Below are 16,074 nucleotides of genomic sequence, written 5' to 3' on the forward strand. Positions count from 1 at the left end.
TTACGCAGGATTTACGTAAGTGTCCTCCCGACCCGGGAGACAATGGCAGATACTAGTTTACGCAGGTTTTACGTAAGTGTCCTGACTATCCTGAGGACGATGGTCTATAGTCTAGTGATTTCGTAAGTACGAGTAATTATTCCATATCAAACATTCCAACCCAATTCCCAACCCGGGAATCCCATGCCTTGGTTGTGTGAACTCACCTTGGTTTGCTCGACAGATACACAAAAAGAGGGGGTTCTTGAACTAACAGTGGTCAACCACGTCCTAACAGGGTTACCACACAAGTCAGGTTTTGACTTCAAGTAATGCACGTATGTATCACATAAGTTAACACGTTAGGAACACGTATAGATCATGGCAACACTTATTGCACGCTAATAGTCAACAGTATAATATAATCATACATTTGTGCGATTGAACGACTAACCCCAATGGTACCCGGCCCAATTAATATATGTGATCCCATAGCATAAACGGCCCATATATATTTATTTAACACATAAGTGACTTGTGCGGCCCGGATCAGGTTGTGCGATCCGGCCGAGTTGTGCGATATGAGCTAGCCCAGCCCAATAACTAACATACGGCCCAAAGTTAATTAACATATAACAATCTTGACTGAGTTGGGTTATGCGATTAGACAGGCCCAACCCAAAACGTCCATCCGGCCCAAACAGTTAAACCAAGTTTACTACTTGTGCGATTTGGGGCACCTTGTGCGACTGGAGACCCCTTGTGCGGTCAGGGTCTCTTGTGCGACCGGATGACTTGTGTGATCGGACCAGCTTGTGCGAATGGACCTCTTGTACGATCAAGAGGTCTTGTGCGACCGACTGGCTTATGCGATTGGGCTCTTTGTGCGATTAGTTCAATCATTCCAATAATCAAGCAAATTCGGTTACAACAATCACTAACAGTTTCCTTATTTTCATATCAATCAATTAACACAATATCCAATCATGTGATTAATCTAATATCGATCAAACAGGGATTTCAAGCATCAATTCTTATGAACTCTAATCCTAATCAACAAGAATAGTAATCATATCACTAGAACATATTAGCATGCCTCTTGAATCAGTAACATATATCCGATCAAGTTAATTAACTCATCCAAATGGTTGTGTAACAAATCCGAAAACATGACACTCTAGCCGATTAACATTCATACAAATCTGATTACATTCATTCGAACTTAATCATCACAACCATCAATCCGAAAACAAAGCATAGCAACATAGTAACATCAAACCGGTTCTAACTTATAATCATGCAACTCTAATCGGTTTAATGGAATCATAACATCAACCAACATGAAATCATAAACCAAAACACTAACCGAAAATAGAGGGTGATCCGATTACAAGAGTCTTCGGTGAGGAGGGTATGCTTGCCGTCAAGTGAGAGGAGAGAAGGAGAGCACTAGGGTTTTGTATATTTTCTTGTGTTTACTAATTGTGAGAAACAAACCCCATCATTTGGGTGTTTGTACGCATAAGAGGAATGGGCCGGCCCTTGCTTGGGCTGCCCTTGAACCGTGTGCGAGCAATGTGGCCCAACTTGGGCTTGTGCGGTTGTTGTGTGTGTTGTGCGATTGAATACATACATACAAGCATGCAATACACGTTACACATAATATCATTCAATAATCATTCCCAAGCACGTGTTAACATAACATTCACATAACATTCATTTTCATAATAGTTACATATCGTACACATACGTTACATCAAAGTACAAAGGTCGGTTCGGAAATACGAGTTGTCACATTATCCCCAACTAAAAAGAAATTTCGTCCCGAAATTTGGTACGCACTCACTGAGGAAGCTAGGTAAGTTCAATCGTTCACTGGTTTTTCCTGGGGTGTCACATCCTCCCCCCGTTGATCTGGAATTTCGTCTCGAAATTCCGAAGTAGTAGCTTCAGCCTCAGCGGTGGTTGCATTGTTTCCGAATAACTGGGGGTACTTTTCTGTCATCCTGTCTTCGCGTTCCCAGGTGTACTCTGGGCCACGTTTGGAGTTCCAACGTACTCGAACAAGAGGGATTCTCTTGTTTTTGAGGACCTTCACATCCCGGTCCGTGATTTCAACTGGCTCTTCGACGAACTGCAACCGCTCGTCGATAGTGAGTTCCTTAAAAGGAACGATAAGGGTCTCATCTGACAGGCACTTCTTCAGATTCGACACGTGAAAGACATTGTGAACTGCCCCGAGTTCAGCTGGTAGGTTTAGCTTGTATGCTACTTTGCCAATCTTTTCTATGATTTCGAATGGTCCGACGTACCGCGGATTTAGTTTGCCCCGTTTGCCAAAACGTACCACACCCTTCCAGGGTGAGACTTTAAGTAAAACCCGGTCCCCGACCTGAAATTCCAAAGGCTTTCTACGCTTGTCCGCGTAGGCTTTCTGACGGTCGCGTGCTGCCGCCATGCGTTGTCGTATTTGTGCAATCTGTTCTGTGGCGTCCACTACAATCTCTGGACCCGTAATCTGACTATCCCCCACCTCTGCCCAACAGAGAGGTGACCGGCATTTACGCCCGTACAATGCCTCGAATGGAGCGGCTTGAATGCTGGTGTGATAGCTGTTATTATATGAGAATTTGTGTTTTATTTATATTTTATATAAAAACTAATTTATTTAGTCATTATTATTTACTTGATAAAAATATTAAAATTAGAAATTTTCTAAAATAAATTTAAAACTAATTTTTATATATGTTTATATACATAAATATATAACTAGTAACAAATAAAAATATTTTTACACCAACCAACCTTTATATTATAAACAATATTTTTGCACAAATCAACTTTTATGTTATAAAAGACCATAGTACCCTCACATGCAAAACATGTGAGGTAACTTAACTAAGTTTTTGGACGACATTATTTGTAAAGGTTATAGAATGTAACAAAACATGAACATAAAAGTTGGGTTTGGCCGAGATTTGATAGTGAAAGGTAAGAAGTGCAGTTTAGGTAAAACATAAAGGTTGATTTGTGCAATTTTGTCTATAACAAATGAATGCAAGCTCATGATCGTGTGGTTTGATTGGTTTTATTATTTCTGACATTTTAACATTTTTAATAGGCAAATTGGATTTAAATAATCCCAACTCACTGTTATTGGCCAATAATCCGAACTATTCACTTTTGTTTGTAAAATACTCTCAGTTAAAAAAACACTAACTAGGTTAAAAATTTGCTGATGTGGCTTGCCACGTCACCTGCCACATCAGTTGCCACGTCATCAAAAAATGCCACTTCAACTGCCACATCATCAAAAAATGCCACATCAACTGCCACATCATATGACACATCAGCTAAAAGGGCCACATCAGATGACACATCAGCAAATTTTTAACTTAGTTAGTGTTTTTTTAACTGGGAGTATTTTACAAACAAAAGTGAATAGTTCGGATTATTATTGGTGATTAAATGAGTTGGGATTATTTAAATCCAATTTGCCTTTTTAATATAAGAACGTTTTAGTTATTTTATAAACATTAACATGAGTAAGGTGAGCAAATGGTACCGGGGCCGGTACCAGTATGGACGATGGACTGGTATTTGAAGGTAGAAACAGGTAAACACCGGTATCGTACCATACCAGTACCGAAATCGTCAAATGGCGTTACCAATTCAGTAGCGGTATTTATCGGTATTTCACATAAACAGAGAATCTTCTTAAATACGCAGCAAAAGTTAGAGAGACTAGTGTCATTTCGAAATTTCATATACGAAGCAAAATTCAAGATTAAAAATTCATATTTGAAGCAAACATCCATGATCAAATTAAGATTGGAGACAAATTTTATGAATCACCTAAGAAAATTTCTAGATGTAAACTATCATTAAAGTTTTTATTATCTTCATATAAAAATTATATATATATAACTTTAGTTTAGGCTAAAAAAATCTCTTCAATTAGAAAACGTGCATATTATAAATGTGGTGTATATGAAAAGGCAGGTACCCATCAATGTAACAAAACATTAACATAAAGGTTGAGTTTTGTCGATTTCATAGTGACACGTAAGAAGTGCAGTTTAGGTATAACACAAAGGCTGATTTGTGCAATTTTGTCCATAACAAATGAATACAAGCTCATGATCGTGTGGTTTGATTGGTTTTCTTATTTCTGACCTTTTATCATTTTTAATATAAGGGCGTTTTAGTTATTTTATAAACATTAACATGAGTAGGGTGAGTAAATGGTACCGGGGCCGGTACCAGTATGGACCGGTATTTGAAGGTAGAAATAGGTAAACACCGGTATTGTACCATACTAGTACCGAAGTCGTCAAATGTCGTTACTAATTCGGTAGCGGTATTTATCGATATTTCGCATAAACAGAGAATCTTCTTAAATTGGCAAAAGTTAGAGAGACTAGTGTCATTTCGAAATTTCATATACGAAGCAAAATTCAAGATTAAAACTTCATATTTGAAGCAAACATCCATGATCAAATTAAGATTGTAGACAAATTTTATATATAGGAGAAGGATCCGTTAGCAACCACCCTTTATTGCGAGATGTAAACATCATTAAAGTGTTTATTATCTTCACATAAGTAAATAATATATATATATATATATATATATATATATATATATATATATATATATATATATATATAGGAGAAGGATCCGTTAGGAACCACCCTTTATTGCGAGAACCGCGAGAACCAGTGTGAATACAAACAGTAATACCTAAAAAAATCTGAAAAACACCCAAATTTTTTTTTTGTTTATAATAAAAAAAATAAAAAAAATCGAGTCACAGTTATCCATGCACATGTGCATTTGTATCATTTCTTTGACAAATTCCGTAATTCGTTACAAATATTAGACAATTACACTTTCATTTACACTACCACGTGTAATACACTACTTTTTACGTTAACAATATTAGAAATGCACATGTTCATCTATATGTATCAACATGAAATAAGGTGTGTTGGTACACTACTTTCTCTTTCACCTTTCATTCCATCCATAATACACAAACATGCACATGTGCATTTTTGTCATGTCTTTGACAAATTCCGTAACTCATTACAAATATTAGACAATTGCACTTTCATTTACATTACCATATGTAATACACTGCTTTTTACATTACCAATATTAGAAATGCACATGTGCATCTATATGTATCAACATGAAATAAGGTGTTTTGGTATACTACTTCGAATACACTTTCCCTTTCATCTATCATACCATCCATAATACACTACCATTACCTCCTTCCATCCATAATACAATATCATTACCTCCTACCATCCATAATACAACTTTACCAATATTTTCACTTTGTTACATGTATATCAAGACCATTTATACCTTCCAATCATCATATTACATCATAAAGTAACAACTATAGCCAAACCATTAACCACTAGATATAACTAACCAAAAAACATGTATGTGGGCTTCCTTCTCCATTCAAAATCACAAACTTGTTGTACCAAAACATATTATATCATGGTTATACATATGATGCACATGTGCATTTTGAATATTGGTAATGTAAAAAGTGGTGTATTACGAATGGTATTGTAGATTAAAGTGCAATTGTCTATTACTGATAACGTATTACGGAATTTGTCGAAGTAATGATACATATGCACATGTGCATGGATAACTGTTACTAAAAAAACGTTTTTTTTTTGTAACTAAATATAGCAATTTTTGGTAAAAAAATATTTAAAAAAAAATTGAGTGCTTTTTTTATTTTTTTTATATTTTATTTTGTGTTCACATTGGTTCTCGCGGTTCTCGCAATTAGGGTGGTTCTCAAATGAACCTTACCCTATATATATATATATATATATATAATAAAGTAGTCATATTAATGCTACATGGCATTTTCACATTCAATTCACTAATAATATATATTTATATTTCATATGCATAAATAGTATAATGCATAATAATAACAATAATTACGTCGCATATGTCATAAGGTTTGTTTAGCTATATCGTATTTAGTAACTTAAAATTTTAATATATCTTTAAGGACAATAGAGTTGTTTTAATTGAAAAAATAATAATTAAAAAACAAAATAATAAATTATCACGAAATAAAGTATAGTAATCACTAAGGATAAATAAAACTATTAAAATAATAATAATTTTTACATTTTAAAAGAATATATATATTGTCACACCCCAACCGATGACGGAAACATCGAGGTGCGGCACTGAGCGAAACAAATTGTCTAGGAGAAATCCATAACAACTAAATTACCGGATAGTTAATATTATGTCTCATATCATAACCCATCAACTAAGCTAATTATTACAGACATAGATATCTCAAAGACAAATAACATGTTCCGACAATTCAGAAAATAAATAAATTGTTTGTTTCTAGACTCTCCTAAGCTCGATTCCATGAAAGCAAGCAAGCGTTCTAAGCATTCAAACACCTGTCACATACAATAAAATAGAGGTCAATACACATAGTGTAAAGATGAGCATACAAGTTTAATACTATAATAGAGTTCGAAATCGTTTACGCATAACCAGCATGCATCATGTAGCAAAGTGAAAGCTAGTAGGTTATCGACAGAGAAATATGCACAGACGTGACTGCGAGTTGTAGAATGCGCAACACATATCCCCACTGGGATACGTGAAGTAAAGCCCTTAACAACCCCTGTCCACGACAGGTGCTGTGTCCAAATTATAGTACTATCGTTGCTAAGGTGTCAGGCAACAATCACTATGTTAACATAACATACAAGCATTCATCGAATAACACGTAACATGCAATAACGGTCAGCGTATAAATAGTGTTTGCATTGTGTGATCGATGTGATTTGAATAAGAAACGTATGTAACACCCAAAAGTGCGTAAAGCAAAAAGGGATCGAGTATACTCACAGATAGCGTTTAAGTTAATAAACACTGCCTTGGAATTGAGGGAGCGCTGAGACATTAGCCCGAACAGTTAACGATTGCATAAGCGAAAGAACGGCGCGTTAAACGGGAAAAGTGACCAAGTGTCGAATAGTAATCCGATCGGATGGCAATCCGATCGGATGGTCATGCGATCGGATGTTAATCCATTCGGATGGTCATCCGATCGGATGGCCATTCGGTCGGATTGACATTCGTTTGGTAAGGATGTGTTTGTGTATGATGGCTTTGAAGTTTTCGTTGTAGCATTTTGAAAATAGAGAAGTATCTCTACCTTTCAGGTCGTCAATCGAACGGTCGTTCGACCGGATAGCGATCCGATTGGTAGGACACTTAGTGAGAACAAGTTCATAGCAGGATTGTCACTCGTTCGGATAGCAATCCGATCGGATGGCAATCCGTTAGAAACTGGCGTTCTTTGAAAATTATAAAAGTCTTAGTGTTGAAGGTCCAAGTGCAATCCAATCGGATTGCGGTTCGATCGGATGGCAATCCGATCGGATGGCAATACGATCGGACGACGATCCGTCCCACGAATCTGATCTTTTTGCAATCTTGAAAGTTTGTTAAGTTTTTGAAAGTTTCGCGGTTTGATCGAGACGGTATGGCAACGTGTTAAACAACATGAACTTCATCAGTCCCAAGTTATTCGATCGAACGGGAATCACCCCAGTCAGTTCAATTAACTGTTCATGACGGTTGTTCATGCTTAACCCGAAATCGGTTGTCCCGTTCATAGGAATCAGATCTTGAACCAACACTTCACTAGAAACGAGTAGAAGGTTTGTACGAGGTCCGATTCTATCGGTTTTGAGTGCATTGAGTGTAAAAGAGTTGAAAGAAAGTTGGAAAAGTATCTTTTAATCCTTTTAACTTTGAAAATGTTTAGATCTTTGCGAGATCATTGTTTAATCATGTGGAAATCCTTCAGATCTAAGTTGTTCTTGGTGGAATGAAGCCAAATCTTGAAGTTCATAAGAACCCCATGATGACATCATCCTAGAACACCTCAAATCCACTGATTTCACCATTAAAAGTTGATATCCAAGGTGAAAATGATGAATAAGTGTGTGTAGATCGCGAGAAATCGAGAGAAATGTGGTCTGGAACGCTGCTGGTCGAATGAGGGAGCTGTCACATCACAAATGATATGACATGGGGGGGGGGGTATTTAAAGGCTGGGCCACCGATCGGATGGCACTTCGATCAGATGGCAATCCGATCGGATGGCCATTCGACTGAGGTGGTCCGACGGGTTGGGTTTCGGCGTTTCATTTCGCGTGTTGGGTTTTGCGATGCGTTTAAGCGAGTATGTGACGCGATAGTATTAAACAATAGTTACAAATAACTTAATCGACACTCGCTATATCTAACATACAATCATCATAAATAACTTGCGTTTAGCGTTTGTGATTTAGTTGCGTTGCGAGGAATTGCGATTGTGTTTCGATTAATCACCAAAAACATAAACATAAATAAACATGCACAAGTAACACATAAGTAGCACACACACGTAAAACAATATCCAGAATGCATAATTCGAGTTACGAATGCGATTGCGATGCGATAAGTGATAAAGCGATAAAACCTTGATTATTCACAGATACTCCACATAGGGCTGTAAACGAACCGAACGTTCAGCGAACAGTTCGTGAACCGTTCGGCGGGAAGTTCGTTTATGTTCGTTCGTTTAATAAACGAACGGACATGAACAAGAAATTTCGTTCGATTAGTTAAATGAACGAACATGAACAGAGGTCTCGTTCGTTCGATTGTGTTCGTGAACGTTCGGTAAGGTGTACGTGAACGTGTTCGTGAACATTCGTTGATTTGCGTTCATTTATGTTCGTATATTTGTGTTTTAATTGAAGATCTTTGTACTTTCTTATATTTTATTTGTATTTATTTTATTACCCTAACAATGAAACTAGGAAACTCACTTTCACCTTGTTTATGCATCCTTTCCCTTTCATTTCTCATTATTTACATCGGCGAAAACGATCGACCTCCGTTCCACAATAAGGGATTCAAGTTCGAGTGCTACTCTCTGGGCCATCTATCTTTATCCTTCGACGCGTTCGCCAAATTTATTTGTGTTCGTGAACCGTTCGCGAACACGCTCATTTCCATAATGAACGAACACGAACATAAAATCTCGTTCGGTAAGTGTTCATGAACCGTTCGTGAACACATTTATTTCCTTAACGAACGAACACAGACAAGGCCTTGTGCGTGTTCGTTCGGTTCGTTTACAGCCTCCACATAATACAACTAAAGCGATTAAAACAAAAGATTCAATTACAAGTCAAGAAAGTCAAATCAGTAGTTAAGCAAGGTGTGACAGATCACAATTAGCAATCTTTTCTTCCTTTGACTTTGACTTTAACTCTCGTAACGGTGTTACAGCCTCCCCCACTTAGGGAATTTCGTCCCGAAATTAGGCCTTAGCTGTAACAAACAATTGCGGGTACTTTGCCCTCATGTCACTTTCGAGTTCCTAGGTGAACTCTGGGCCGCGTTTGCCTTCCCAGCGAACCTTCACAATGGGAATGCATGAGCGCCTGAGCTTCTTGGTTTCTCGGTCCATGATCTCGACAGGCTTCTCTATGAAGTGTAATGTTTCGTCCACTTGTAGATCCTCCAGTGGAACTTGTAAATCCTACTCGGCCAGACACTTTCTGAGGTTCGAAATGTGGAAACTTGGGTGGACGTTGCTAAGTTCCTCCGGTAGTTCGAGTTTGTATGCCACTTTGCCGATCCTTTCCAGAATCTTAAAGGGTCCAACATATCGAGGCGCGAGCTTTCCTTTCTTGCCGAATATGATCACACCCTTCCAAGGTGAAACCTTTAGGAGTACGTGATCGCCAACGTCAAATTCAAGGGGCTTGCGGCGTCTATCGGCGCAACTTTTCTGATGACTCTGAGCTTTCAGCAGATTGTCTCGAATTTGGAGGATTTTGTCAGTCGTTTCTTGCAACAGCTCAGGACCGATTATTTGCGAGTCTCCGATCTCGTGCCATACAATAGATGTAAGGGATCTTATATGATAGAAACTGAGTAATAATAACAAACATCCCAATAACTAGCATTCCTTCCCGGAACGTTACCCGATATCCCTCCCCGGGATGCATGCTTGGAAAAAGAGTAGTGAACTCACCTTTGGTTTGCTCGGCAAGATTAATTACTTGTTTAATGATTGCTCAAACAACGTCCTAGAATTGTTACCGATAATTATCAGTTTTACATACACACACATGGGCCACATACTGTACATACGATTAATTCACATTTTCATCGTTCACATAAAGCTCATTATTTCATCGTTCCCATAAAGCTCATTATTGAACAGATAACGCACACATATATAGTTTTAATCACAAACACTACAAGCTCAATATTTACACATGTTTAGTCCAACTTATACAGACTCGATGACCTTGTGGGGCGGCCCGCTGTCATGCCAGCCCACATACAATAAGTTTCAACACCACTCGGCTCTATTCCAAAACCCCATATGCTTAAACACTTAAATTCATATAACCCACCTAATTTATATTGCATAGTCTAGTATGGCCCAAACAAGTTATAGCCCCATCAACTAATCGTTAATTCAATGTTATCAAACACTAACAGTCTATGTTTATACAATCCTACTGATCAGCCCACAACTTGTCGACCCACATAAGCAGAAAAGAGGTGCGACCGAATACTTTGATAGTCTAACCTATCCCATGTTAAGCCCAAACACAATCAAACTAAGCTATTGGTATTATATGTCTTTAAAGGTCAACCTAGGCCCAGTTTCTTAATAACCCAAACCCCTTGGCTTCCTACTTGTTTTGCGAATGATCAGGCCCCAATAATTAGTGTGATGGTAAGCAATCAACTAATATGCAACCTACTTATGTTCAACAAGTACTTCTGTGTCCCTTTTCTTTTATTTCCAATAGTTATCCCCACCATTTATAAATGATCAAGAACATATTTTCGAGAAACTGAAATCATGTGCTTATCTTATATTGTGATAATAATATAGTTTATAGTCAAGAACTATCATCACACAACCATTCCATCATTTATTGCACATCGGGTTTACTGACAATACTTTAGTAACATGCATATTACTTGATTAGTCTTCACATGGGCCACCAACTTTGAATTCAAGATTAGCAATTATTATTATTAAATAACATCATCAACACTAACGTACAAAAAGGCACAATATCAATTATTAATATTGAATACAAAAGTAACATATGATCACATTAATTACATAAATTTTGTTATTCTATGCAAACATATAACCAACAAAAGTACCAACACATACATCAATACTACCACATGCACACTAATCATTTAATAGTAACATTCATCATAATAATTAACAATATTCAAAACAATGCAATCCTAGTTTCTACACACATGGCCGACAATGACCAGACCATGATTAGGTTGAGCCACTGATTCACGCAAATCCTAGTTTTTAAGCATAAATACTGAGACCATTCTGATCATACATCACATCGGTGCACATATATATGAAAGCAATCAATTTTAAAACTAAACAAATAAGATTATACTAACCCGTAACTTGATGGAGCAAGGTTCTGTTTCGGGGGGGGGGGGGGGGAGTAGACCCGCTGGTGTGTGTAAAGGATGGGGAAAGAATAGGGTTTATGACTTGTGATATAAGTTTAACTTAATATCGATCCGCATTACGTATTCATATAGGATTGCAAGGTTGGGGCGGTTCTTTAATATCCACTAATGGGCAAATGAGCTGATCATGGGCTGTGATCAAGAGACAAATTATGATAACACCTTCCTATATTTAATTTAATTAGGTGTACAGGATGGATGATATACAAAGTATTAGAACAAGTAGGCCGATTGCAAATATTGTTGGGCTGCAAGGATTTGGGCCATACTATATGTGCATGCCAAAACGCTAATTAACCGATTAGAGAAAGATAGTGAGAAATAAGGATCGTAAGATAGAAAAAAATAAATAAATAAAGATCGTAAGATAGAATGTTACGGACCGAGAAAGTTCGGGTTGTCACATCATCCCCAACTTGAAATAAATTTCGTCCCGAAATTTAACAAGTAAGAATGGAAAAGCACAGAAATGAGGTGAGAAATCAGGATTGTTGTACGTTTTCCCCAGGTGCCACATCATCCCCAATTTGATTGGGAATTTCGTCCCGAAATTCACTAGTTGCATTAGTCACCGGTTCACCAGGCTTGGACTTGTTCTTTGGGAATAAATGTGGATACTTGAGCTTCATCTGATCCTCGCGTTCCAACGTGAACTTCGGTCCACGCCTTGAGTTCCAACGAACTCTCACAATCGGAATACGACTATGTTTAGGCACCTTGACCTCTCGGTCCATAATCTCTATAGGCTCTTCGACAAACTGCAACTTATCGTCGATCTTTAGCTCTTGAAATGGCACAATTAGTGTCTCATCAGACAGACACTTCTTCAACTGCGAAACGTGAAAGACGTCGTGAACGTTACCCAACTCAGCAGGTAACTCAAGTTTGTAAGCGACTTTACCGATCCGCTCTAGGATTTTAAATGGCCCAACGTAACGTGGGTTAAGCTTGCCCCGCTTGCCGAAGCGTACAACACCCTTCCATGGCGAAACTTTCAACATAACATGGTCACCCACTGAAAACTCTAACGGTTTCCTACGTTTATCAGCGTAGCTTTTCTGACGATCACGTGCCGCTGCCATACGATTCCTAATCTGAACAATCTTTTCTGAAGTTTCAAGCACAAGCTCGGGACCCGTGATCAGGCTGTCACCTACTTCAGCCCAACAAAGTGGAGAACGACATTTCCGACCATACAATGCTTCAAACGGAGCTACCTTAATGCTAGTGTGGTAACTGTTGTTGTAGGAGAACTCAATCAACGGCAGATGTTTCTCCCAGCTCTTGCCAAAGTCAATAACACATGCCCGCAGCATGTCCTCAAGCGTCTGAATGGTGCGCTCACTCTGACCATCCGTTTGTGGGTGATAAGTGGTACTCATATCGAGTTGTGAACCAAACGATTTATGCATTGACTGCCACAATTCAAAAGTGAAACGCGGGTCACGGTCAGAGATGATAGAAGTTGGCACACCGTGCCTAGAAACCACTTCCTTAAGATAAACTGCTACAAGCTGCGAGAACTTATCTGTTTCCTTGATTGCCAGAAAATGCGCTGACTTTGTGAGACGGTCAACAATCACCCATATAGTATCGTTTCCAGCTTGATTCCTCGGTAACCCTGTAACGAAATCCATGACGATCTGCTCCCACTTCCACGTGGGTATCTTTGGCTGTTGAAGTAGACCCGAGGGCTTCTGATGCTCGGCTTTGACTTTCGCAGAAGTCAAGCATTTACTCACGTATGTGGCGATGATAGCTTTCATGTTCGGCCACCAATACAAAACTTTAAGGTCCTGATACATCTTATCCGATCCCGGATGAATAGAGTATCGTGACTTGTGCGCCTCATCCATCATAAGTTCTCTGAGATCACCAAACAGAGGAATCCATACTCTTTCCATAATATAATAGATGTCGTTAGATCTATGCTCGAGCTGCTTTTTCATGCCTCTTAAACCCTCAACTTCGATGTTTTCTTCCTTCAATGCCCCAGTCTGAGCTGTATGAATCTTATCAGGAAGGTTAGAATGAATAGTGAGCTGTAGTGCGCGAACACGTTTAGGCTTCGTCTTTTTTCGGCTAAGTGCATCCGCTACCACATTAGCTTTACCCGGATGATACTTGATAGCACAATCATAATCGTTCAAGAGCTCTATCCAACGTCGTTGCCGCATATTCAATTTTTTTTGGTTGTAAATATGCTGAAGGCTTCTGTGATCGGTGTAGATTGTGCATTTGGTACCGTACAGATAGTGCCTCCAGATTTTTAACGCGAAAACCATAGCTCCTAACTCCAAGTCGTGAGTCGTATAATTTTTCTCGTGCACCTTCAACTGTCGAGAAGCATATGTTATCACTTTGTCGCACTGCATCAACACGCAACCGAGGCCCTGGATAGAAGCATCACAGTAAACCACAAAATCCTCGGTACCCTCTGGTAGAGATAAAATCGGCGCGCTGCATACTTTCTGTTTCAAAAGCTGGAAAGCATCCTCCTACATCGTTCCCCAAGAATAAACTACGTTCTTATGTGTCAAGGAGGTAAGAGGTTGAGCAATCTTCGAGAAATCCTGAATGAACCGACGATAGTACCCTGCAAGTCCAAGAAATTGTCGCACCTCCGAAGGATTCTTCGGTGCCGCCCAATTCCTAATAGCATCAATCTTAGCAGGATCCATGTGTATTCCCTTTTCGTTAACAATATGGCCAAGGAAATGTACTTCTCGAATCCAGAAGTCACACTTAGAAAACTTCGCGTAAAGTTGCTCCTTCCTCAGGAGCTCCAAGATAAGACGTAGATGTCGCTCATGGTCCTCCTCGCTCTTTGAGTAGATCAAGATGTCGTCGATGAAAACAATAACAAAGTCGTCGAGATACGGTTTGCACACGCGGTTCATGAGATCCATGAAGACCGCTGGCGCGTTAGTCATCCCAAACAGCATAACCAAAAACTCATATTGGCCATACCGCGTTCGAAAAGCCGTCTTTGGAACATCCTCCTCGCGGACTCGTACCTGGTGATAACCTGACCTTAAGTCGATTTTGGAATAAAAACTTGACCCTTGCAGCTGGTTAAACAGGTCATCGATACGGGGTAAAGGATAACGGTTCTTGACCGTCACCTTGTTGAGCTCGCGATAATCTATACACATCCGAAAGGACCCATCCTTCTTCTTCACAAACAATACGGGGGCTCCCCAAGGCGAAGAGCTAGGTCGGATAAAACCTCTATCCAACAGCTCTTGGAGCTGATTCGACAACTCCTGTAACTCTCCTGGCGCAAGATGATAAAGAGCACGAGCAATCGGGGCTGCTCCTGGCATGAGGTAGATTTGAAATTCCACCTGACGATGTGGAGGTAAACTAGGGAGTTCTTCAGGAAACACATCAGGGAACTCACAATCCACTGGAAGGTCCTCGATCCTTCTCTCATCAGATTGTGAGTCAGTGACAAGAGTTAAAATAGCAGGGTAGCCCTTACGTTAACACTTTTGAGCCTTCATTGCCGAGATAATACTAACCATTGCACCACTAAGATGACCCTGAACCAATAAGGATTCTCCGCTAGGGAGAGGGATACGCACTATCTTCTCCTTGCAGAGTATTTCCGCCTGGTGTTTGGACAACCAATCCATGCCAACGACCACATCAAAACTTCCAAGAGTAACAGGAAGTAGGTCAATGTCGAACACTTGACCCATGAGATCGAGTTTACAACCAAACAGAACATGAGAAGCCTCTATCGATTTACCATCAGCTAGTTCTACTATTTGTTTAGTGACAAGAGGTGTAGGACTCAATCCTAAACGACTACTGAACTCCAAAGATACGTAACTCCAATCGGCACCAGAGTCAAATAAAACAGAAGCAAATACATCGTTTATCGAAAACGTACCAGTCACTACGTTGCCATCACCAGCATTGTTGTTATTGGCATTCTGATTCAGCTAAGGGTAATCCCGCTTGAAGTGGCCCTCGTCCCCGCACTGGAAACACCCTTTCTTAACACCCTGATTCTGCTGAGGTTGTTGCCTTTGTTGTCACTGGTGTTGCTGGTTCTGCTGTTGCTGCTGATTTGGCTGTGGGGCTCTACCGTCTTTGGCCTCATGGCCCACTTTCTCACATCTATGACAAGTTCGGAGGCACTGTCCATAGTGATGATAGCCACACTTGTTGCACTGTGGCTTCCTTCCAACATAGGAACCCTGATTCTGATTGCTGCCCTGGCCTTGATTAACTGAAGAATACTGACTGAAACTACGGTTGTGGTTGTTATCGGACCTTTTATGAGATTGATCTGCACTGGTTTCTTTATCAGCATCGTTCCAGTTGCGTTTATTATCACTAGCAGGTGTGGTGGCGGTAGCAGTCGACGTAGTAGCAGAAACACGTGGCGGCAAATTGCCACGTTCGACCTCTTGGTCAGTAATCTTATGTGCTAAACGGATGATACGGGGCAGATTGTCTAGGTTTGCA

This window comes from Helianthus annuus, chromosome 8, assembly GCF_002127325.2.
Source record: "Helianthus annuus cultivar XRQ/B chromosome 8, HanXRQr2.0-SUNRISE, whole genome shotgun sequence".
Taxonomy (NCBI): domain Eukaryota; kingdom Viridiplantae; phylum Streptophyta; class Magnoliopsida; order Asterales; family Asteraceae; genus Helianthus; species Helianthus annuus.